Genomic DNA, 25,969 nt, shown 5'->3' on the forward strand with positions numbered 1-25,969 from the left:
GCCTTCTGAACCCTTTATTTGTCCTTGAGTGCTGGCTATGTTACTTAAGTTTCATTTTTAAAAGTGTATGTCTTAACTCTCCAACCAGGGCATCAACTTCTTGAGGTCAGAGACTAATCATATTCATCTCTGCATCTACCCCACCCCCATCCAGTTCATAAAATGCACCCAGCACACATTGACTGTTAAGTAAGTATTGATCGATCGATGGTTTTTGGCCAGTTTGTGAATTAGACCCTTGATTTAGAATATAAGGTATTTGTTGATATTATTTACCTTCATTTAACAGTTACTTCTTGTGTACTGGTTTAGGCACTGGGAAAACAGTGGTGAATATGATAGACAAGGTCCCTGTTCTCAGTGAGCATTTTAATGGGGAAGAAACAATTATCAACTCTGGAAGAAAACAAGTAGCGATAAGTGTTATTATGATGGGAATAACTCAAGGTGCTTTGCTGGAGTGGTAAGAGGAGTTGATAGGGTGGCCAGAGACAGCCTCCGTGAGGAAGTCAAACCTAAGTTGAGCTGCTGTTGACCAGTGGGAACCAGCCACGCAGAGATACACAGAAATAATGTTTCAGAATGATGGAACAGCTCGGGCTAAAATCCTCAGACAAATGCTCATGCAAAGGTCCTAGTTCTTTAAGTTAGGGACCAGAAAGAACGCAGAGGGGAGGGAAAGCACAGTGGGGACTGTGGTTAAGGATCAGGTTTCTAAGTACCTAAGCACATGAAATGACCCACTCTCAACATACGCACTGTCATTCTGACTTAGTAGCTCAGTGCTTTTGCTTTTCAACATTCAGCAGGCAGCACTATTTTGACATTCTCTTTTTCTACCTTGAGAAGAAATAGACCCACATTTCTTATTATTTCTTGCCTTTAGGAAAGTAATTTATGAGCCATACTCACTGCTAAATTTGCTTTTCTTCGCTGCACTTACCTACTTCAGAATTTGCAAAATTTTCAGAAAGAATGATGAAAAGGATGCTAAGTTGTCAGTAATCTACTTATTTACAGTTTTTTTGTTTGTTTTGCTGTTGTTGTTTATTTGTTTGTTTTTTTAAGACGGAGTTTCACTCTTTCACCCAGGCTGGAGGGAGATGGCATGATCTCGGCTCACTGCAACCTTTGCCCGCCAGGTTCAAGCGATTCTCCTGCCTCAGCCTCCTGAGTAGTTGGGATTATAGGCTAATTTTTGTGTTTTTCGTAGAGACAGCGTTTCACCACTTTGGCCAGGTCTCGAACTCCTGACCTCAGGTGATCCACCTGCCTTGGCCTCCCAAAGTGCTAGGATTACAGCTGTGAGCCACCTTGCCTGGCTTATTTACACATTCATTTGCTCTTTACCTACTTTCCCAAAAAGATTTGTGGCTGCCTATGTTAAAAAGCACAGATTATCTATATCGATACCTATATATAAATATATCTATTTTTAAATCAAACAATTCAAACAAAATATTATGACAAACCAAGTCATACCACAGCCTGTGTTGACAGGGGGGTGAGGAGCTGCACGCTGTGCCAGAGAAGGTAAAGGAGAGGCACAGCCAAGCGACCAGGCAGCCGGTACAGCAACTTCCCATAGCCCACAATGTCCTCACAGTTTTGAGTTTCATTCCAGTTATGGGATGAGACTGTGAGGCCTCAGGCAGCTCACCTCCCTTCTGGGCTTCAGTTTCATCTGAGAAATGAGGGAGTTACTGGGTAAGAAGACTAAATCTCTGGGCCTGTCTAGTTTTAACATTTTGTGATTGTAGCTGTGGCTTGAGCCACAGACTGGCCAGGGTGGAACTGCCAGGTAGGAAAGGGTACTTGGAAGGGGTCAGTCCTGCTGCAGGAGAAGACAGGTGTTCCAAAGGGGCCTGCTCACTCTTTAAGTGGCATAGTGTGGTGGTGAAGAGCCTGCATTCTGACAGGTGGACTCTTTCAGTTTGCATCCTTTGTTGAGTTACCGAGGTTTTCTTTGCATCTTTATGTGATAGGGCCTGTCTTAGTCTTTTCAGGCTGCTATAGCAAAATACCACAGTACTGAGTGGCTTATATACAATAGAAACTTATTTCTCTGAGCTCTAGAGGCTGGAAAGTTCAAGAATAAGGCACCGGCAGGTTTGGTGTCTGGCAAGGCCTGCTTCCTGGTTCATAGATGGCCATCTGAGCGTGGAGTAAACACAAAATGTTTCTTCTCTGCCCTTATGCCACAACAGTCAGCACAGAAGACTTTTGTGACTAAATGTTTTGGGATTTTCTCTCTACCATCAAGCAAGCAATCAATTCTGCAGTGGATACCAGCTGGATGTCCTCAATTCAATTCAATTCAATTCAATTCTTACACTATCTACCTGCAGGGCTATCTACTGAGCCCTTTCAAGTTGAAGGCTCAGTCCCCAAGACTGTCCCCTACTTTTTTTTTTTTTTTTTTTTTGAGATAGAGTCTCACTCTGTCACCCAGGCTGGAGTGCAATGGTGCAATCTCAGCTCACTGCAACCTCCACCTCCTGGGCTCAAGCAATTCTCCTGCCTCAGCCTCCTGAGTAGCTGGGATTACAGGCACCCATCACCACGCCTGGCTAATTTCTGTATTTTTAGTAGAGTTGGAGTTTCACCCTGTTGGCCAGGCTAGTTTCAGACTCCTGATCTCAGATTATCCACTTGCCATGGCCTCCCAAAGTGCTAGGATTACAGATGTGAGCCACCGCACCAGGCCTCTGTCCCCTACTTTTGATGCCTAGTGTAAACCTCAGGCTGCTCTACCTGTGCTTCTGACCAACCAGATATAAATCAGGGATCTCATTACCCACCTCCTTGGGTTCTATAAATTTGTTAGAGCAGTTCACAGAACTCAGGGAAATGCTTACTTATGCTTAATGGTTTATTATAAAGAATATTACAAAGGATACAAATAAAAGACGCATAAGACGAGGTATGGGAAGGGGCATAGCGCTCCCATGACATTCCTGGATGCACCACCCTCCAAGGACCTCTACATGTTCAGCTATCTGGAAGCTCTGAATTCTGTCCTCGTGGGTCTTTTATGGAGACTTCACTGGATAGGCCTGATTGACAGCCATGTAGAAATGTGATTGGACAAGAAGGGTATAATTTAATACTAATAACTGAGCGAGGAAACCCAGCAAGTCCTGCCTGTTCCAATTCTTTTTTGGCCTCTCTGTGCAGTGTTCCTTCCCCAGGGCATGAGGCAGAACCTCTTTGGAAGGAGGGGTCTTATCATGTACAGTCAGACAGGGTGGGTCAGAAAATTTCTTTCTGGCCAGAGGTGGGGGAAGATTAGAGTATATTTTTAGTTTCTAAAGCCTGCCTTGTGGAGAAAAAGAAGCAGGTGAAAAACAGCAGAAGAAGGTCATTGAGAGAGAGATTCTGCTTTCTGACACCTAAAGTGCCCCCACATTTTAACAAAAGACTGTAATAGGGCTAAGGGAGTGATAAACTGGGAATTGTTAATGAAAACGCACACACATACACACACACACATACACATATACAATCTCATAATATCACACCATATTTTTACTATGTTCTCACATGGCTGAAGGGGGCAAATGAGCTCTCTGGGGTCCTTTCTACAAGAGCACTAATCTCATTTATGAGGGCCTCTAACCTGGCCTAATCGCCTCCCCAAGGCCCTGCCTCCAAATATGATCATCTTGGGGGCTGGGTTTCAACATATGAATTTTGCAGTGACACAAATACTCAGTGTTTAGCAGGTCTATGGACACAATCAATGGTGTTAATACATCTAAAATAGGATTAATGGTAGGGCGGCTGACGACATCAATGGCATTTATTTATGGAGAACACTAAATGTTCAGAAAACAGGAATGCCTGCTGCTGTCTTTGCTACTGTTCAGCACCCAGAACTTCTCAGAGGAGAGGACATCACTGCTCCCATGCACACTCAAGCCCAGAGAGTGACTCTGGCAAAGGCTTTGGGCAATAGTGTAAGATAAGATAACAGCCTGGACCCCCACCTCCCAGATGTGACACAGAAGTGAACAGTGTACTCAACAAGAATTGCTCTGATTTACTGAGCATTTTCTGTGTGCCGTGTGCTGTGATGGATATCACATGGTGTCTTTTCATATAATTCTGTCAACAACCCTGTGAGGTGGTTGGAGACTTTGAGGATCAGTGCAATCTATCCCTGCTGGAACTCAGGTCTGTCTGACTCGAAAGTCCATGCTCTTAAAGCAAGCCAAATACTTGGCTGACCTCTGAGCATAGCTGGTATGGGGACTGCCAGAGTCCTGCTCTCTGATGCAGGAAAATACTATCTGAGTACAGGAAAGACAAGTGAGGTGTCTGGAAAAGACAATTTGGAAGGTGCAGGGTAAAGAAAGAATCAGTCTTTCTCTCTACATACACATGTACATATATATGCCATATTTGTGGTGCAAAGCTTTCCATTTAGAGTCAGAAAACTTGGATTCAAATTGTTTTGTTTCATTTAATTTAATTTAGGAGAGCTAAATAATTAAACATGAGGCCAAAGTACATAAGAAAGTGGCAGTCTTTTATTGCAAATATGCGCACACTCTCCGGCGAGGTTCTCTGTCCTCAGGTGTGGGGGGCCAGGGAAGTCGCGCGGGCGCTCTCCAGTGAGGTTCCCTGTCCACCGATGCGGCGCCGAAGAAGTCACGCCGGCTCCTGCCGGCAGCGGACTTTTATGCATTGGTACTGGAAGGGGGCGGGCAGTGGGCGGGATAAGGGCGTAATAGGGGTGTCTCCATAGGCGTGGCCGGGTAAGTTTCGATCTCTTCGGATTGACGTCACCTGGCGCATGCTCGGTTGATCTGCATCTTCCCGGGCGCGGAAAAGTTGGTGAGGAAGAACCCGGAAGCAACATGGATTGTGCCTCCTTGTTCACCTTCCTCCATCTTGTCCTTTCTCCCTCACCCAAACACAAATATTTGTTGCTCTTTCACTTACAGGGATGTGAATTTTGGTAAGTCATTTCCTCAGTTCTGTCGTCTATAAAAAAGGTATTTCTCAACTTCTTCATAGGGTAGCACAAAGCTTAAATCCTATAGATAATGGATGTGAATGTTCTTTGTAAGCAGTATAGCAGTACTAATGGCATTTGATTTTTAAAATCACTTATACTCAATATCACCAAGATTTTGGATTGCCTCCTTCCCGAGAGACTTCCCTCCCTTTTCAAAAAATCATGATCATCCTTTTAGCAATGATTCTGTCCCAGAGGACACCCATGTGGATCAGGGAAAGAATAAATTGCCTTAATTTAGTTCCAAAGACATTTAAGGAGATCAATTTCCAGAGTGTTGTCAAGGGGCAAGTGTGTGGACACTGAATTTTAGTGAAGAGTAATGGCCCACTTCTGTCAATAGAGGAAACGAGGAGCATGGTGAGGGTGGGGAAGCTGCCAGCACAGGTAATCTGCTCTGCAGCTAGCTGGGAGAGGAGGCTTCCATTTGAAAACGAAAAGAGCTAGGTGGAAATGCTTAGTTCCTGTCTTTTTCTTTTTGGAGAAACGTAATTACTGTGTTGATGTGTTGACCATTCAGGCTTGCTTGTTTTGTAATATTTCTTCCTTCCTTTTCCTTTGTTTATCCTACCTTAATGGTATAATTAGACCCGCAGGTGCTCATCAAATACAGTGGGTGCCTGGGAACACACTCCCTGGAGAGTAGGTAAGGCAGGTGCCAAGAGAGGGCTAATACAGGGGTGCAGGCACAGGGTTGAGCATTATAGCCCTCAGCACCCGTCTGACTTGGACACTCCTTCCTGCGTGGGAGGGTGCACTTGTTAAAGTGTCTGTTTCCGAGATGTGGTCTCTGGAGAGCACAGAGTGAGCCAGTGTGAGGCCATCTGGGTCTGCCCCTCTCATCCATGTGGTCTGACCACTTAGCTCTCTGAGTTTCAGTTGCTTCATCTGCAAAATAGTAATAATGATGCCTCCTGCTCCTCAAGGCTGTGGGGATAATTGCATTCACAATGTATTCTTTTATTCCCTCAAAAGGTCTTAACTGAGCAACTACTGTAATCCAGGCACTGAGAATACAGCCATGAAAGTAACAAAGATCTCATTCCCTAGGGAGCTCACATTCTATAAGTAAAATATATAGCAAGTCAGATAGTGAGGAGTGCTGTGGAGGAGAAGCATATCATGGGAAGGGGATAGGGAGTTTCAGGTAAGGTGGGCACAGTTACCATTTTCTTTTAGGCCAATAGGAAAGACAACATTTGAATACAGTTCTGAAGTAGGTAAGGGAGCAAGCCAGGTAGATATCCGAGGGAGGAATGTTCAGGATAGAGGAAACAGTAACTGCAAAGTGACGTGACGTGTGAAAATACCTTATAAATGGTAAAGGATTGTCTAAGAATAGCTGTTGTTATTATAACTCTTAAATACAGATAGTCTGATAACAGATTTTTCATCAATATGTATTACTGCCTTGTAGTGCTACAGAAGTCTTTCGAAAAGTTCCTATCAAGTCTTAGCAACTTAGCAGTTCATGGAACTCCTTGGAGAAAGGCACAAGATCGTCTCTCTAGCATTTTCACCTTCACAGTATTATTGCTGTATTAATCATTTCTTAGGCCATGTTTAAAAGAACTACAGGCAATTAACAAGTGAACTAAAAAAAATGGTCAGACCAGTTTTGCATTCTGTGAACCACAAAGAAAGAAGTAGTTGCTGAATGTTTTTTGGTTTCTGCTTTACTTTTCATTTGGTTGTGCTAGAATGGTGAAGTCTGCCTCTCTAGTATAAAATGTACATTTCTACTGACTTTTAAAAAATGGCTCTGAGGGTTTCAGACAGAAGGCTCTCTAGATGTGCAAGAAGTTTCAATTATTCTGCTTGGGAACATTGTCTTTTTTTTTTTGAGATGCTTTTTGGTGTCGGGAGGCCTCAGCTGAGACAGGTGGGAGAGTTAATGAACAGAATTGATAATGACAGGTAGGAAAATTGATTGTCAGCCAAGAAATGGTAGGAACATAAGCAGGGAGCTCTGTCTAGGGATATGGAGGATGGGGTTGACAGTGATGAGAAATAGAGATGGGTTGTTGTGGGGGAAATACTATAGCTACTGACAGAAGACAGTGCCAACCTGAGACTGGGCAATGGAGCTCAAAGGCATATGACCGTTTAGGACTTAAGAGGAGAGGCTAATTTTTCATTGCATTATTTCTGGGCTACTTCTTACCTCCCAAACTCAAATGGATTCAAGCTTGGTAAAGAGTGTCAATGTGACTTTGCTAAACCTGACTTTCTCTGGTTAGCACCTGGATAAGCTTGTTATTGCAAGCTCCTTGTCTTCCAGCCTTACCACGGCTGGCAGCAAAGATAATTAGTCTTGTGGTCTTGAGTTGCTGAGCTTAAAAGAGACCTCTTGTCCAAGAGTCATGTTACAATGGAGGATACTCAATGCCTTGAAACAGAAAGTGACTTTGATCAGGTTCCTAAAGGCATTTGATGGAATACTCAGGACTAGAGCCAAGATCCAGTCTCCAAGTTAGGAACTTTTAAAAATCATTTCATGTTGTTTGAGAAGCCTACTCCATGTTAATATGTGTGATTTGTTGAGTGGCCAATTTGTCAGTGTTTACTCAGTAAACCTACAGAGAGCTCCTGTTCTGGCCAGTGTTCAAATGATAACTACACCTACACCTAGATAGCTGGATTCTGAAATATTTGGAAATGTGAGCCAAGGAAAGATGAATGAATAGGGCAAAAAATGCATTGGATAAAGTATGATTTGGAGGACTTGGGTTCACATCTTGACCGATGAGATCCTGACTGGGGGCTTTGGGTTAGGCATAGAACCATGGATGCATATAGTCAGGAAGGAGCTTAATGAATATCTAAGTCAACTCTTCATCATTTTACAGTCCCCTGCACCATATCTCTGAGTGGTACTCTGGTCCTGTGATGGTATAGGGGCTGATTTCCAATGATGACACTGCCAACCCAAACTCATAAATTTATCTTTAATAAATTTCTCCAATATTACTTCTCTGGACCTCAGTTTTCTTGTTAGAAAACTGCAAATTACATTACCAGTATTTTCTAACTCTCTGATGGAGTAGAAGCTAGATTGTACAATAAAATACAATAAAAAAGAAGCAGTAGTGATATACCATAAAGTGCAATGGAAGTCCCTGCTACTTGGTGTGAGACTGAAAATTCTCTTTGAGCTTCAACTTTATGCTCCATAAAATGGAAATGGAAATATTTGCCCTTTTTCCCTTGCAGGATTTTTGTAAGTATCCAACAGATAAAATAAGAAAAAGAGGCAATATGATGTAGCCAAAGGAATATTACAATGGAGCCAGAAAAATCTGCCATCAGTTTCCTACATTTAATCACTTTACATTTATGCAGAAATCCTTCAACATCTCTGAGCATTAATTTCCCAAAGTGCAAGGCAGAGGTATAATACCTACTTCTTTCTTTTGCAAGGTTGTTAAAATCAAATTATCTATGATTTGCACACCATCACTCTGGGTGCATATGTTAGGTTATTGTTATTTTTCTGTGAATGTCAGAGAGCCCATGCCTTCCCTCCACATTCTTTACTATGCCATGCTCCTCCAGGGAGTCAGCCCTTGTATCAGAGGCCCCTGTGACAGTGGCTTCACATTATCAAGAGTGGGAGATCTTTGCTGGTGTCTGAATGCCAAGGTGAGCATCTCAGGCAAGCCTTGGGGGTGCTTAGGGCTGAATATTCGCTTGTCTTTCAGCAGAACAAAAGGTAGCACTCCATCCTGGCCACATTCGTGATGGATTAAAAAGTGTATTCATGTCACTTCTCCTGTGGGCCTCAGATGCCATCTAACTTAGTCATAGTGAAGGTGTTTCATCTAGGACTAGGCCAAAATTCAGATTCAAGCTCTCCAGCACTCATTGTATTAAAAAATGTCAGAGCTGAAAGCAACCTTTGATCATCTAGTCTACCTCTGATTGTGCAGATAGGGAATCTAAAGCCCGAGGAAATTCTTACCCCAGAATAAGTCACAGTTAATATCATAAAGAGGCCTAGAATTCAAGGCTGCTCACTCCAGGTGCAGGGCTCTTTGATTCACGCCATGCAGTTGCACTTCAACAAATAGTGAGGACCTACTGTGTATTAGACACTGGGTCAGTCTAAGTTCCCTAAATGAAAAGGCCTATTTGTACTTGAAAAAGCTAGAGAGTAATTCAGGTGATTTGCATGCACATAAAACAACTCGAGTCCAACTCTAGTCTAGAAAGGCTTTATCTTATACCTCTTTAGATCATTATCTTTCCAAAAGTTACTGTTGAGCAAAATGGGCCAAATTTCTAACTCTAAAACTTGTTTCAACATCTCTAAAATGGGGACATTATGTATTCATTCATTCACTGATGGTCAAATATTTATTAATACCTACATACCACATTATTCATAACCAGGGCTGTACATCATCATCACAGCTTCAACAAAACATGAAAACCTAGGTTCTACCTGCAACAGACATACTGATTTAATAACTCTAGAGTTAGATCTAGAGGATTTGCATCATGAATAAACTAGCTCAGGTAACCATGACAAGTAACCAAGTTGAGAATTCATGGCTTACCATATATGAGATACTGTACCAGACACTAGGATTGTGGAGGTATACAAAACCTACACTTGCTCTCAAAGAACTCACAGTCTAGTTGGAGGTGGGGAGTCTGGACAGACGGTTAACTGGCTATGATATTGCAGTCTGATAAATGTTATGCCAGAAGCAAACACTAGTGCCACACAATATAGCACTAGGGCACCTAAGTCATTTTAGAGAATTGGGTAAGGCTTTCTGGAGTGGGAGTTGGTTGAGCTGAATCTTTAAGGCTATATATGAGTTAGCTATTAATACTTGAATGACCAGGGTGATGTGGGTAGTTCAGGGACAGAGAAAAATAGGAAGACAAAATGTCATTTAAGGTATTCAGAGAATTGCAAGAATGAATGAGAAAGGAGTGGTAAGAGACAAGGCTGAGGAGGAGGGTAGGGGTAAACCCTAGCAGACCTTTATCCTCTGGGCAATGAGGAGGAACCAAGGATTTATTTTAAGCAGAGGAATGACATGATTCAATTTGAACTTCAGCAGATTACTTTGGCAGTTGTGTGGGGAATAGATGGGGAATACATTGGGAAAGACAGAGGGAGACAGTAGGGTGAGGTGGTGATAGTCCTGCTTGGTGTCTATACCAGGCGGTTGGGAGATCCTGTGAGATGATGGGAAATCACTCTATAAACAGTATCCCTCTGCAGAAAAGACACATGTGCCATTACTTTCATTACACTTCACGACTTTGAGCAGAGTCAGGGAGTCACAGTTAAAAAGGAAAGGGGGTGAAAAGGTGGCTGGTAGAAGAGTTAGAGGGGAGGAAGGGAGGGAGGCAGGAAGAGGACAGAGGAGTACTTGGTGTCAAATGGTGTTTAAAATATTCTTCTTGCATCACACTAGCTCTTAATTTGTACCAACCACTGAGGGGCTGATTGATCCCAGCAAGAGTCCAGCAAAACAGATAATTTCTTACAAGCATCTGAAATTCATGAACTCTATGGGGTCTCACACACCAACACTTTGTTGTTGCTAAAGTCTGAGACTTCCTTGAAGGGATAAGCATCCCGGGTGGCAGGGTCTTTTTATTTTTTCTTTTCAAAATGCAGAATATATTTATGTAGTTAATGCCTGTGGTCTTGCTGAGCAGATGAAAAGAGAGTAGAGCAAAGAGCTGGGCTACCAAGCTACTTGTTAACGTAATGGGCTCATTAAAGAGCTGTTAGGGCTAAAAGGATGTGCACTGTAAATCTAATTTTGGATTAAGGCCTTCATATATAAAAGACTTGCTTACCACACACTCAGGGTTTGGGTCAAAGGAAGTTACCCTCTAATGTTGCCTGTCATTTACAACTAGAACATGGGCATTCAGATTTCTCTTCAGATTTCTTGGGCATTTATTTGCACAGTGGGAAGGCAGACTACATTTATTGAGAACCTACTATGTGCCAGGTACTATGTCTTTGATTATTTTCCCCTAGAAGCCCTATCAGGATAAATACTCCTCTTTCTCAGATTTGAAAACGAACCAAAAAAGACTACCTCATCTGTCCGAGGTCCCACTAGTAAATGCTTTGGAGAGTTAGCTGGGCATCAGGACTAGAGAGCTTTTGAGTTAAGGCATGGTTTCGGCTACTCATTGAATTACTTTTACTGACATTGGCATAGTACGGACAAAGCATTTTATTTATTGGAAGTGTGTAGATATTGACCACAACAGTATGCTCTTTATGAGGACATTCAGGTCTCAATATTGGGATATACTTGCTGTCTCTGGAAGCCAGTTTGTGTTTGTCTCATAGAGAAAACTTGATATGTCAGAAAGTTGTGAAAATAATGCCCAAGGCCTTGGCATCCTGTTTGATTAAATAGGACATTAGGAAACTCTTTGCGGATGCTAACCCTACCCAGGGTTTCCCCTTATTTTGTTATTGAATGTTTTTCTAATCTATTTACTGTAACAACAATGGTGACATAAACAACAACAAAAACCTTCTCCTTATTCTTAAGGTGTTGAACTCACTGCCTCATTTTTCTCTTGGTGTGTTTAATCTTCAACTCACACACACACACACACACACACACACACGCACACACTCCTCTTTCTGTGCTGCTTTTTTTACACTATACCCTGGGACAGATTGTGTGTATGTGAATAAGTTTCCTTATTAATTCCAGGTAGATCCATGGTGAAGGCTGACAAATCCTGCTGAAGTTAGTCAGTGACTTTATGACAAATATCTGCCTGCTGTTAGAAATGTGATATCACGCAACACAACATTTAGATGTTTGTTCTCCGTGATGCGAAAGTGAGTACTGAATTTTCCCCCTTTGTAAACCATTTGGTTGTCATGTAGACTCAAGCCTTTTAAAGAGAATAACAGAAGCACCCTGTTAATTTGTCATGGAAACTGATGAATCTGGACCTCACAGTCCATTAGGGAGACAGACATGTATGCAGGTCAATTATGATAAACGTGATACAATAAGGATGTGATTCTAGTTATATAGGACTACCTTATAGTTTACATCATTTTTTCATATCTATTAGTTTATTTGATCCTCACATTCTGGTGTGCATGCCAGGAATGAAAATCCTGTTTCACAGATGGGGAAATGGAGGAAAAGAGAATTACATGTCCTGTTTAGCCTGAGTCATAGCTGAGAATTAAACCAGTGCACTTTCTCTCTTACATGGTGCTCATTGCTTGCCGAGTCAGAAAGGGATTCTTTTATGTTTGACTCTAGGAGAGCAAGCAAGACACTAAAATATTGTTTGATAAGAGAACAAACAATAGAACAAGTTGGTTTAATAACAGATTTATTTCCAGTGTCAAGTGTTCTGCCATTTTCACAATACCGATCAATTTCCCAGAGCATCTGAGCAGAAAGACCATCCATTTTGGCTTCTGTGAAATAGATATGATCTTTTGCATCTTGATTCTTTTGAGACCTTCCTCACAAAGAGTAGGCCCCATTTCGGGTTGTTCCTCATTACTCTTATGGATGATGTGTTCAGCTGCAAGGGCACCGTTCTTATAAATAACAAGACGTCAATTAACACTCTCCTCAACTCTTAGGAGTTAGAAGCCTCCCAGGAACATCCATTTCAGGAACTTTCATTTCAAAGGAAATGCCGTCAATAGGAAATAGTTATTTAAATTCCAAGCAGGCTGAGAGCTTTTCTATTTGAGAGCTTCTACACAAATATAAGTGGATTATTATATTAATCATTTTAAATAAAGTAGTTGAGGCAAGAAACTGCCACAGAATAAAAACAAACCAAAAAACCCACCCCACATCAAGAAAAGCACATTTAAAGCAAATCTTAACAAATGAGCCCTTGAGTTTTGCTGCCCCCTGTCCGTGAGACAGATGTATTTGCTAGGAAGCCCTATGCCCTTATTTGGCCACCCCCATGTCTTTTAGTGCAATAGAGAGAAGAAGCATGAGCCTGGTATGGCAGAAATTTTGTGAAGTTTGGAGCAAGACTCCAAGACAGACTCTGGTTATAAGAGAGTAACCCTTTGTTACTAACATCACTGGACCAGAGAAAAAGATGCCTCTTTCTAGACAATCCATTTTCTCTCCATCAGAGCTCTCTCTGTGAAAGAACACCATTGGTTCCAACATCAAGATGCTGTGAAAAAAACGGCTGTAAAGCTTTTGAAAGCAGCTAGTTACCTTGGGAGGTTTTATTCACTAAGCAAAAGACAAACTCCATTTTGAAGTTGTCAGCATGGACCAATAATGATACTTAGATAAACTCTACTATGGGTGAATTAAGAATTGGTATAATAGATTTATTGATTCCCAGAGAGTTTCAACTGAGGCAACTTCCATTTGTATCACTGGATTTCTTCACAAACTCTGTGCTGTCATCCTAGGTAAAGTGATCCCAGCTTAATCGACAATTGTCTTCTTATAGGCAGTTTATGTAGGAGATGCTGCTCATCACTCACAGCCACATGGCAAGGAGAACATAGATCTGCAGTAATGCATGTGGACCATTTCACATAGTTGAAGTGGGGAGATGCTCACGCACATCCCAGCCCACTTCCTTTAGAAGGCAACCAAATACTGAAGAAAGAGCTATTTGAAGTGTAAAACTGCCCACTATGGGCTATTCATGAAACTTGTAGTGAGCCAAACTTCTCTTTTGCAATAATTTAATCAAATGCATGCAAGGGTTTGTCTTTAGAGGACTTCAGAATGATGTCAGATGAACACTTAGGGATGCTGGCTAGAGAGTTCAACTCTAAGGTTTCCTCCAACCCTGAGGTTTTATTATAAAGTTATCCTATGCGTTCTTGCTCTAGCTCTGCTCTTGATTTTGGTAATCTGAAAAAATAAATTGGAAAGTCCTTTCTGACTTAAGAATTTTATGGCTGTTCTGTTCTTTGAGATCAGTGGAAAGCATTATCTTGCCGATAAATTCATTGGAGGCAAGTCACACTCACCTTGGCACAACTGATTATTTCTTTCTTAATAGAAAGTCAACATCTTTTCACGAGAAGAGCTATTTGTATAATACATTTTCTGAAACCTCCACGACTCGAGAAATAAAAGATTCTTTTTCACGTCCTTTCAGTATAAGGAAGGATTTCTCAACTATCAATATAAACTCAGGCCAGAAAATGGGGAATATGGAGATAATAAACAAAGTTCACCCCAATTCCATCTTCATAACCCAGCTATTATGACTTGTCCACCTTGTCCATGCCATATCCATAGTGTCTTGAACAGTGCCTTGTCCATAATGGGGCCTTAGTGCTATTTGGTAAAGGAATTAGTGAATGAATTATAATTTTGATATGTTTTCTTTTAATCCTTTCCCTCATGCATATTTTTCATAGCTATGTTCATGACGTTTATGATGGCTTTTGTACCTTGCTTTGTCTTTGTTTTATGTGTCATTGTAGAAAACATGCTCATTAGGGCCATACAGTCCTCTTAATCATTGTCTCTAATGGCTGAGTAATATAGCGAGCACTTTCTAATGTAGCTGCCTAAAGATTCATCATGTTGCTTACAGAATTGGTGTTTTCCTTAACCCTAGCAGTGTTCACACATAGGCTGGATACTCATGTATGAAGTATGAGTTGAACTAGATGCATGGCTTTAAGACCACTTTCTAGTCTAGGACTTATAAACTTTGAGGACCAGGCATTTTGCAAAACTAACAGGCTTTCACAAAACATCACTATCAGGAATAAAAGCATTTCCAAGAACCACCCCTTCCCACTCACACATCATATTCCTTGATGCCCACTACTAAGTTTGTAATGTAAATTTGAAAAACAGTGGAGCATTACTTCCTTAGAAATAGCCACTAGTTCAGAATTTCTTTCGGATTAACAAGTAATAAGTAAATTCATATGTGTCAGGTACATTTTGAGATGACTAAACCTCAATCTCTGATCTCACAGTATTCAGTTAGCAGTTATGAACACTGTATTAGGCATTGAGCATACAAGGATGAGAAAATACCTCTGCCCTGTGGAACTCAGAATTGACAATGAGAGGAAGGAGTTGAGGACTGAGATATAAACAAATAACCAAGAGAAAATCAGGTAAATGCTATAGAAGAGGCATGTGGAAGGGGTTGCCTTGACTCCCAAGAGAGCTAAGTTAATTCTGTATAATGTAGTAGTATCTGAGGTCAGAAAGCCAAGATATGTAGACTAACAACCTTTAACAAGGAAGAAAGAGCTAAATGTCTCAGGAGAGGATGGAGGAAACTGGGAGATTTTTTTATAAGAAAGAGGTTTTTTTTTTCCCCCCCGAGAAGTGTCCAAGAAGGATCCAGTGCCATGGGGCATCCAATTACACCTTGACAAGGGTTATGACTGGGTGTGAGGATGGTAAAAGGGTTCTATTATGATAGAATAAATCCGGTATATAATGTCTGTATTTAGATCCCCAGGACATGGTGTTTGCCTTTGTTTCATGGTTTAACTTTTTACCTTTTTCTTTTGGCCTTTTCATAGCCAGAGAAAGAATTCACAGCGCAGTCAGCACACCAGTGGGTCTGGTGTTGGTTTGGGAATGTATAAGTGAAACTGGTCCACCTTCGGCTGTGCTCTCCTTCCTTTAGAGCCAGACCAGCCGACCTGGCATCAGCACTGAAACTGTGCCCAGAGCCGCCTCCCTGCTGCTGCATGCCCGGTAGCCCCGCTTTTGCCTGGCCCAATGTACCTCTCTGGGAGACAGTGTGCACTGGCATTTCTTCCCATTGGGACATTACCTGCCTGGGCCTCCGGTAAAGAGCAAATCTCTATTAGAAGAATTCGGAATGGTTGCAGGACTCAGGAGCAGATGGCCTTCTCCCTCCTCTGGGAGGGAAGAGATGAACCCCAGAGGAGAAAGAGAAGTTTTCTCTTTCAGAATGGTAGAAAAATGTATCCTCATAGAGGCAGCCATAGATGACCATGGCAGGCAGTGCTCTTGGAGAAGGTCCACGGCAGACTGTGATGCAGAAGTGGACACGAAGGCCACAGCAGAAAGTGGCCCATACACACCATCATGGCTGTGGTGTATATTCTGGCCTGACACATCATGCCAGGCCAGAATCCTGAAGGTGCCAACAGGGACCCTGAGCTTAGTAGAAAACCTCAGTCCTAGCCTTCTGATTCCAGATTAAATAAGACAGTGGTAATAAAAAGCAATAACAGCAAACATATAGAGCCTTTTTTATGCACCAGGCCCTGTTGTGAGTGCTTTTACATACATAAATTCTTTATTCTGTTTAGTCTTTGTAGCAACTTTATGAGGTAGAAACAATTACAATCCCCATTTTAGAGAAGATCTATGAAAATAATGCCTGTAGTAGAATAAAAGCTTCTTTATATGAAGCACAGAGTCTTAGTTCTAGTAAACCTCCCAGGGCTTTTGTGGGGTTCAGATGGGATCACGTCTGCAAAGCTTTTGTGAATACTTTAAAGTGCTGTCCATACATGAGCGAGTCCCGCTGCATCATAGTTTCTCCTGCATTTCCCTTGTCCATTTGCTCTGAGCACCTACAAGGTGAATGGCATAAAGTCAATACTACAAGAGAAATCAGTGGAAGAGACCCAGCACCCCGTGAGTGATTGCAAAGGAAGGAAGATGGAGTAAGTGCCAGGAGGACAGCCCAAATAAGCTTTAAAACAAAAACAACCCAAAACCTTCTTTTCCGATTGAGAGTGGGGTGGAGGTCAGGAAAAGGCCTCTAGGGGAGATTGCTTCAAAATTAAACTTCAAAGGGTCAGTAACTCTGCGCTGTTCTGCCTTCTTCCCAATAATGACCTACCACTGAATATCCCGTGAATTCTTTCTTTTTTATTTTGTGGTGTTGGTGTTTTACATAATTTTAAGAACATGTTTGAAGCCCCAGATGAAAACAACTCTGTCAGTCCTATTTGGTCATCACAAGCAGACTTAAGCCACACAAACTTCCAGGGGCACCATTATCTCTTTATGAACAACGGACCATCAGGCCGATGAACCATGTTATTGTCATTCCACTCGCGTCTCTCAAATCATTTCTCATCTCGACTAATCAGGAGATAAAGTTGATCCTTCTCCACTTTCCGCCTCCATACTCATTTCAGTTCCCTGCAGTTTCACGCTGGGCTGGGCTGTTTGAAATCTAGTATAAAACACCCGAGAAGAGCTATAATTTTCAAATTTGCCCATGGGTAATGTGTGTAGTAAATGTAAAGTACTAGCAATTTGGTTGTTTGAGATGCAATTATTTTTTTTTTTTTTCATGTCAATGTGTAGGGTCTAAGGCAGGCACAAGTTTCCAGAGGCAACATATATCACTGCTGGCCAGACTGCTGGGAGTCCATGGGGGTCACCCAAACAAGGAAGGGAGGAGGCAAAGTGAGGAAACCAAGGGCCCCCTCAATGCTGATCCCTGTGGAAGTTTTAACACAAGACAGTGGGAGGGGGGGCACCTACAGGGCAACTACTGGCTGGTTACCTTGAGGAGTCCTAAAAGGATGCCTGCCCCTTCAGAGGATTGACCATGGCCTGGTATCTGACCCCCAATGGTGTAGGCTCAGGATTGATTTTATTACCACAAGGAGTGTGTGCTCTTCCAGGGCAGACTCATACTAACCAAACTCATAACACTGATGCACAAAACTACAGCTTCTCAGGGAAGGACCATGGCCACGAGGCCCAGACCACATACCTCAGTATGCCAGGACTGTCTCTTCCCAGAAGAAAGCCTCCCTGGGAAGTTAAACCTTATATCAGGAGGCTGCTTGCTGAGAATGAATTCATATCAAGAAGAATCTCACAAGGAAAATAGTGGCATCAGACTGGCCATCCACCAAAGGCCTAGGTCTGGACTCTAATGATTTTCCTGCCCCAAGACAATGCCTGCATGGACACTCATAGTTCTCCTCTCTGTGACTTTCTTTAGTGATGCATTTCTGACTAGCCATCCCATTGTCCATGTTGGCTGAGGCACCAAGTTCTGGAAAGTCCTGTCTCTGTGGTTTGAACTGCTTGATGTTTACTGGGTAAACAACTCTGCTTCCCAGACTTTAGAAGAGTCATGTCCCTCAGCTTTTTGGCTGCCTTGCCTATGAGGGGAGGGGTTGTCGGTGGACTCACTGTGGGATAGAGTTTAGTCCAGGGAAGGGGTCTAAGGGCCAGTACTTTGACCCTAAATTTTCTGGTTGATTTGACTGCAGATTTTCTGGGTGAGTGTATGAACTTCAGAAAGTTAGCATCTCTGAAACTGTGACTATATTTCTGTCTTAGCAGCTAGGAAGTGGAGAACCAAATTTGTGTTTTTTTCTGGCAACAGTGTAAGATCATGAGGCACACATTAACTGTGCTGATCTGAGGATCTCTGGCTTCTTGTTTTTGTTTTTTGTTTTTTTTTCCCTACAATCTGCTCAACAATTGTTTTATACTTTTATATTTTTGTAAGCTGTCTCATACAAGCCTCTTTCCATAAACAGAATTGAGAGCTCAAAAATCTCAATGTGCATGCTGGCAATGAATTTCTATATATAAAAGAGAAATAGCTGTAAATTTCTTGGGACACTTGAGAAAGAAAATGTAATTTTGTGAAGTTATTTGAACTCCTCAGATAGAAAATGCAATTTTATAGTTCTATGTGAGTACAATTGCCTTATCTATGAGATTTGGCTGAACTTCTTGCATATGAGGGAGAAAAATGGTAAAGATGGAATGGGAGTGGGGAGGACTTTATGCACACAAGAAGGACTTTGTGAACATTGGGAGGACTTTACGCATGGGGGCGAACTTCATGTGTATCTCTTGGGTACAATAGGAGTGTAAAGAGGGGCAAGAGAGTTAGAAGTCTCAAAGAGTCTCCGATTGAAAATGAAGGACTTCAAGGAGGAGCTTTCTAGGAACCTTACTTCTTTTCACTGGAAATGTGAAGCTCCTTGCTTCATGGGGTTTGCAGACTGGTTGTTTCCCTGTGTTGGGACCATGGAGATATCTAGCCCAAATTCATTGCAAAAATGAAGAAACTGAGGTCCAAAGACAGGATGTAACTTGCTCAAAATCACCAACATTTAGCAGCCAAACAAGGGTAGAATCTGGGTTGGGGGTCTCACAGCACAGCTCATTTTCTCCAGGCTCCTGCCTGACACTTCTCCTACCTATTTCCAGTTTACTCTCTGTTTAATTCTGCACTATGAATGTACCATTGTCCTTCCCTCCCCTCACTCCCAGATCGGAGACAGAAAGATGCCTTCAAGGAATATTTTGCAACAGACCAGTTTTGTGTATTTCATTTAGGGAATAACTTCAGTGGCAAGTAAGATTTAAAAATGGCATAGATAACATACAAAAATCTGTTTTTCTATCAAGCAGTGGAAAACTCAGAGGTAGACAATCTGTTGCTGCCACATCACCCATACGTGTTGATGGTGATTCTAGGACCTCCCGTGTAGCTCAGTCATCCTTTGTGTTTATGTGACCGATGATGGTCTCAGGATGGCTCCAGGAGCACCGGCCATATTATTATTCTAATTAAGAAGCATAGAGAAGGGGTTCTGAGTGATAATCATGACAGATGGGAGGCAGAACTAGATTGCAGCTTCGACTCAAATGGACAGAGCAGGGTGTGGAGGCTCACATCATGAATTTTAGCTCCAGAACGACTGCAAGAACAAACCAGCAATCCCGAGAGGACCCACAGACCCTCTGAAGGAAGCTTACTGCTTGTGCAGGACCTGGGAGACATCCCAAATACTGTGAGTGCCTCAACTGCAGAAGTGGGAAAGGGAGAACCTCCGTCCCTGAACATACACCTCCACTGGGCCAGCAGCATTTTTCCCACTGGGGAAAATGAAAGTCTAGTTTGCAGGAAAAGTTTCCTACCTTACCTGGAGCTGAGTCAATTTGGAGAGCTGAGTGAAATGCAGGGGTAGAGGAAGCAGTGGGAAAGGCCCTGGGAGCTTGCTGCGTCCCCAAGCAGGCCATTCCTGTCTGGCACCATAGGGATCCTTTGGGAGGATGGCCAGAGGCAGTGGGGGGAATGCCACAGAGAGAAGAGTCTCCAGCTGAACTTTGTAACAATTTGAACCAGGCAAGAAGCCTGCTGGCCAGAACCCAGGGGAGGGTGCAAATCCAGTGTGCAGACTCCACAGGCTGGGGAAGAGCCAAAGCCCTGTTCTTTTGAAGCTGGGAGGCGGGTAGCCTGGGGCGGGTTCTTAGCCCTGCTTGCCCACTGCCTGGAAACAGACTCAGTGCTGTTAGCTGGGGGCATGGTGGGAGTGAGACCAGCCCTTCAGATTGTGTAGGAGCTGGGAAAGGGCTCTGACTACCAGCTTTCCTCCACTTCCTTGACAACTTGCATGATTCAGCAGAGGCAGTCATAATCCTCCTAGGCACTCAACTCCAGTGATCTGGAAATCTTACTTCAATCCCCCATAGCAGCCAAGAAAGACCCGCCTAAGGAGGGTCTCAGCTCAGACACGCCTAGTGCTGCCCCCACCTGATAGGCCTTCCCTGTCCACCCTGGTAGCTGAAGACAAAGGACATATACTCTTGGGAGTTCTAGGGCTCCATCCACCACCAGTTCCTCTCCATAATACCACAGCTAATGCTCTCTGGAAGGCACCACCTCCTGGCAGGAGACCAACTAGCATAAAAATAGAACATTAAACCATCAACGCTAAGGAGCCTCACAGAGTCCATTCCACCACCCTACCACCTCCAACAGAACAGGTGCTGGTATCCACGGCTGAGAGACCCATAGACGGTTCACATCATAGGACTCTGTGCAGACAAGCCCCAGTACCAGCCCGGAGCCAGGTAGACTTGCTGGGTGGCTAGACCCAGAAGAGAGATAACAATCACTGCAACTGTCTCTCAGGAAGCCACAACTATAGGAAAGGAGGAAGAGTACTACATCAAGGAGGGAGCACCCCATGGGACAAAAGAATGAACAATAGCCTTCAGCCTTAGACCTTCCCTCTGACAGATCCTACCCAAATGAGAAGGAACCAGAAAACCAACTCTGGTAATATGACAAAAGAAGCTCTTTAACACCCCCCAAAAATCACACCAGCTCACCAGCAATTGATCCAAACCAAGAAGAAATCCCTGATTTACCTGAAAAAGAATTCAGGAGGTTAGTTATTAAGCTAATCAGGGAGGTACTAGAGAAAGGCAAAGCCCAATGCAAGGAAATTAAAAAAAAAAAAGACCAGTACAAGAAGTGAAGGGAGAAATATTCCAGGAAATAGATAGCATAAAGAAAAAAACAATCAGAACTTCAGGAAACATTGGACACACTTATAGAAATGCAAAATGTTTTGGAAAGTCTCAGCAATAGAATCGAATAAGTAGAAGGAAGAAATTCAGAGCTCAAAGACAAGGTCTCCAAATTAACCCAATCCAATAAGACAAAGAAAAAAGAATAAGAAAATATGAACAAAGCCTCCAAGAGGTCTGAGATTATGTTGAACCACTAAGCCTAAAAATAATTGGTGATCCTGAGGAAGAAGAGAAATCTAAAAGTTTGGAAAACATATTTGGGGAAATAATCAAGGAAAACGTCCCCAGCCTTGCTAGAGACCTAGACATCCAAATATAAGAAGCAGGAAGAACACCTGGGAAATTCATCCCAAAAAGATCGTTGCCTAGGCACATTGTCATCAGATTATCTAAAGTTAAGAGAAAGGAAAGAATCTTAAAAGTTGTGAGATAAAAGCACCAGATAACTTATAAAGGAAAACCTATCAGATTAACAGCAGATTTCTCAGCAGAAACCCTACAAGCTACAAGGGATTGGAGCCCTATCTTCAGCCTCCTCAAACAAAACCATTATCAGCCAAGAAGTTTGTATCCAGTGAAACTAAGCATCATATATGAAGGAAAGATACAGTCTTTTTCAGACAAACAAATGCTGACAGAATATGCCACTACCAAGCCACCACTACAAGAACTGCTAAAAGGAGCTCTAAATCTTGAAACAAATCCTGGAAACACATCAAAACAGAATCTCTTAAAGCATAAATCATACAGGACGTATAAAACGAAAACACAATTTAAAAAGCAAAAACAAGAAACAAAGTAAACCAAGGCACACAGACAACAAATGGCACGATGAATACAATGGTATCTCACATCTCAATGCTAACATCGAATGTAAATGGCCTAAATGCTCCACTTAAAACCTACAGAACTGCAGAATGGGTAAGAACTCACCAACCATCTGCTGCCTTCAGGAGCCTAACCTAACACATAGGGACTTACATAAACTTAAAGTAAAGGGGTAGAAAAAGGCATTTCATGCAAATGGACACCAAGACCGAGCAGGGGCAGTTGTCCTTACATCAGACAAAACAAACTTTGAAGCAATAGCAGTTAAAAGAGACAAAGAGGGACATTATATAATGGTAAAAGACCTTGTCCAACAGGAAAATATCACAATCCTGAACATATATGCACCTAACACTGGAGCTCCCTGATTTATAAAACAATTACTAATAGACCTAAAAAATGAGATAGACAGCAACACAATAATAGTGAGGGATTTCAATACTCCACTGACAGCACTAGACAGGTCATCAAGACAGAAAGTCAACAAAGGAACAATGGATTTAAGCTATACCATGGAACAAATGGACTTAACAGATATATACAGAACATTTCATCCAACAACCACAGAATATACATTCTATTCAAGAGTGCATGGAACTTTCTCCAAGATAGACCATAAGATGGACAATATGATAGGCCATAAAATAAGCCTCAATAAATTTACGAAAATTGAAATTATATCAAGCACTCTCTCAGACCACCATGGAATAAAACTAGAAATCAACTCCAAAGGGAACCTTCAAAACCATGCAAGTACAAGGAAATTAAATAACCTGCTCCCAAATAAGCATTGGGTTGAAACAAAATCAAGATGGAAATTTAAAAAGTCTTTGGACTGAACAACGATAATGACACAACCTATCAAAAGCTCTGGGATACAGCAAAGGCAGTGCCAAGAGGAAAGTTCATAGCCCTAAATACCTACATCAAAAAGAGTGGAAGAGCACAAACTGACAACCCAAGGTCACACCTTAAGGAACTAGAGAAACAAAAATAAACCAAACCCAAACCCAGCAGAGGAAAGAAAATAACCTGAGCAGAACTAAATGAAATTGAAACAAACAAACAAAAAAAATACAAAAAATAAATGAAACATAAAGCTGGTTCTTTGAAAAGATAAATAAAATAGATAGACCATTATCAAGATTAATCACGAAAAGAAAGAAAATTCAAATAACTTCATCAGGAAATGAAATGAGAGAATATTACAACTGACACCACTGAAATACAAAAGATCATTCAAGGCTACTATGAATACCTTTACACACATAAACTGGAAAACCTAGAAGAGATGGATAAATTCCTGGAAAAATACAATCCTCCTAGCTTAAATCAGGAAGAATTAGATACTCTGAGCAGACCAATAACAAGCAGCGAGATTGAAATGGTAATTTAAAAATTTTCAATAAAAAAAGTCCAGAACTGGATGGATTCACAACAGAATTCTACCAGACATTCAAAGAAGAATTGGTACCAATCCTTTTTTCACTATTCCACAAGATAGAGAAAGAGGGAACCCTCCCTAATTAATTCTATGAAGCCAGCATCACGCTAATACCAAAACCAGGAAAGGACGTAACCAAAGAAGAAAACTACAGACTGATATCCCTGATGAACATAGATGCTAAAATCCTTAACAAAATACTAGCTAACTGAATTCAACAGCATATCAAAAAGACAATCCACCATGATCAAGTGGGTTTCATACCAGGGATACAGGGATGGTTAAACAAATGCAAGTCAATAAATGTGACAAACCACATAAACAGAATTAAAAACAAAAATCACATGATCATCTCAATAGATACAGAAAAAGCATTTGACGAAATCCAGCATCCTTTATGATTAAAACTCTCAGCAAGATTGGCATATAAGGGACATGCCCTAATGTAATAAAAGCCATCTACGACAATCCCACAACCAATATAATACTGAATGGGGAAAAGTTGAAAGCATTTCCTCTCAGAACTGGAATAGGACAAGGATGCCCACTCTCACTACTCCTCTTCAACATAGTACTGGAAGTCCTAGCCAGAGCAATCAGACAAGAGAAATAAATAAAGGGCATCCAGATTGGTAAAGAGGAAGCCAAACTGTCACTGTTTGCTGAAAATATGATCGTTTACCTTGAAAACTCTAAAGACTCCTCCAGAAAACTCCTAAGAACGATCAAAGAATTCAGCAGTTTCCAGATAGAAGATTAATGTACACAAATCAGTGGCTCTTGTATATACCAATAGCGACCAAGCAGAGAATCAAATCAAGAACTCAAGCCCTTTTACAATAGCTGCAAAAATAAATAAATAAATAAATAAATAAAAATGTATTTAATTTTATTTATTATAAATAAATAAAATAAATAAAAATGTATTTTTTTTAATTACCTAACCAACCAACCTAACCAACGAGGCAAAAGACCTCTACAAGGAAAACTACAGAACGCTACTGAAAGAAATCATAGAACACACAAACAAATGGAAACTCATCCCATGCTCATGGATGGGCAGAATCAATATTGTGAAAATGACCATACTGCCAAATGCAGTCTACAAATTCAATGCAGTTCCCATCAAAATACCACTAGAATTCTTCATAGAATTAGAAAAAGCAATTCCAAAATGTATATGGAACCAAAAGAGAGCCCACATATCTAAAGCAAGACTAAGCAAAAACAACAAATCTGGAGGCATCACACTAACTGATTTCATGCTACACTATAAGGCCGTAGTCACCAAAATAGCATGGTACTGGTATAAAAATAGGCACATAGGCCAATGGAACACAACAGAGAACTCAGAAATAAACCCAAATACTTACAGCCAACTGATCTTTGACAAAGCAAACAAAAACAAAGTGGGGAAAGAACACCCCTTCCAAAAAGTGGTCCTGGGATAATTGGCTAGCCACATGTAGGAAAATGAAACTGGATCCTCATCTCTCACCTTATATAAAAAGGTGGATTAAGGACTTAAATCTATGACCTAAAACTATAAAAATTCTAGAAGATAACATTGGAAAAACACATCTAAACATTTGCTTAGGCAAGGATTTCATGACCAATTACCAAAAAACAAATGCAATCAAAACAAAGATAAATACTTGGAACTTAATTAAACTAAAGAGCTTTTGCATGGTAAAAGGAACAGTCAGCAGAGTGAACAGACAACCTACAGAGTGGGAGAAAATCTTCACAATCTGTACATCTGACAAAGGACTAATATTCAGAATCTGCAACAAACTAAAACAAATCAACAACAACAACAACAACAACAGCCACAAAAATTCCATCAAAAAGTGGCCTAAGGGGAGGCTGAGGTGGGCAGATCACCTGAGGGCAGGAGCTCGAGACCAGACTGACCAACATGGTGAATCCCCGTCTCTACTAAAAATACAAAAATTAGCTGGGCATGGTGGCACACACCTGTAATCCTAGCTACTCGGGAGGTTGGGGCAGGAGAATTGTTTGAATCCAGGAGGTGGAGGCTGCAGTGAGCCGAGATCATGCCACTGTACTCCAGCCTGGGTGACAGAGCAAGACTCCATGTCAAAAAATAAAAAATAAAAATAAATAAATAAATAAAAATAAAAGGACTTAGGACATAAATAGACAATTCTCAAAAGAAGATATACAAATGACCAACAAACAGGTGAAAAAAATGCTCAACATTACTAATAATCATGGAAATGCAAATCAAAACCACAGTGGGTACCACCTTACTCCTGCAAGAATGGCCATAATAAAAAAAATCAGAAAACAGTAGATGTTGAATGTGGTTATCAGGGAACACTTCTGCACTGCTGGTGGGAATGAAAAACTAATACAGTCTCT

The 25,969-nt window shown here is 41.5% G+C and overlaps 1 long non-coding RNA gene across 1 annotated transcript; it reads left to right on the forward strand.

The window, feature by feature from the left end:
* The first annotated feature begins 4,772 nt into the window (after positions 1 to 4,772).
* On the forward strand, positions 4,773 to 21,273 carry LOC141409607 (uncharacterized). The gene is made up of 2 exons (XR_012430588.1): positions 4,773 to 4,963; positions 11,734 to 21,273. It is a non-coding gene; the product is annotated as an uncharacterized lncRNA (long non-coding RNA).
* The last annotated feature ends 4,696 nt before the right edge of the window (positions 21,274 to 25,969 follow it).

This window comes from Macaca fascicularis, chromosome 2, assembly GCF_037993035.2.
Source record: "Macaca fascicularis isolate 582-1 chromosome 2, T2T-MFA8v1.1".
Lineage (NCBI taxonomy): Eukaryota > Metazoa > Chordata > Mammalia > Primates > Cercopithecidae > Macaca > Macaca fascicularis.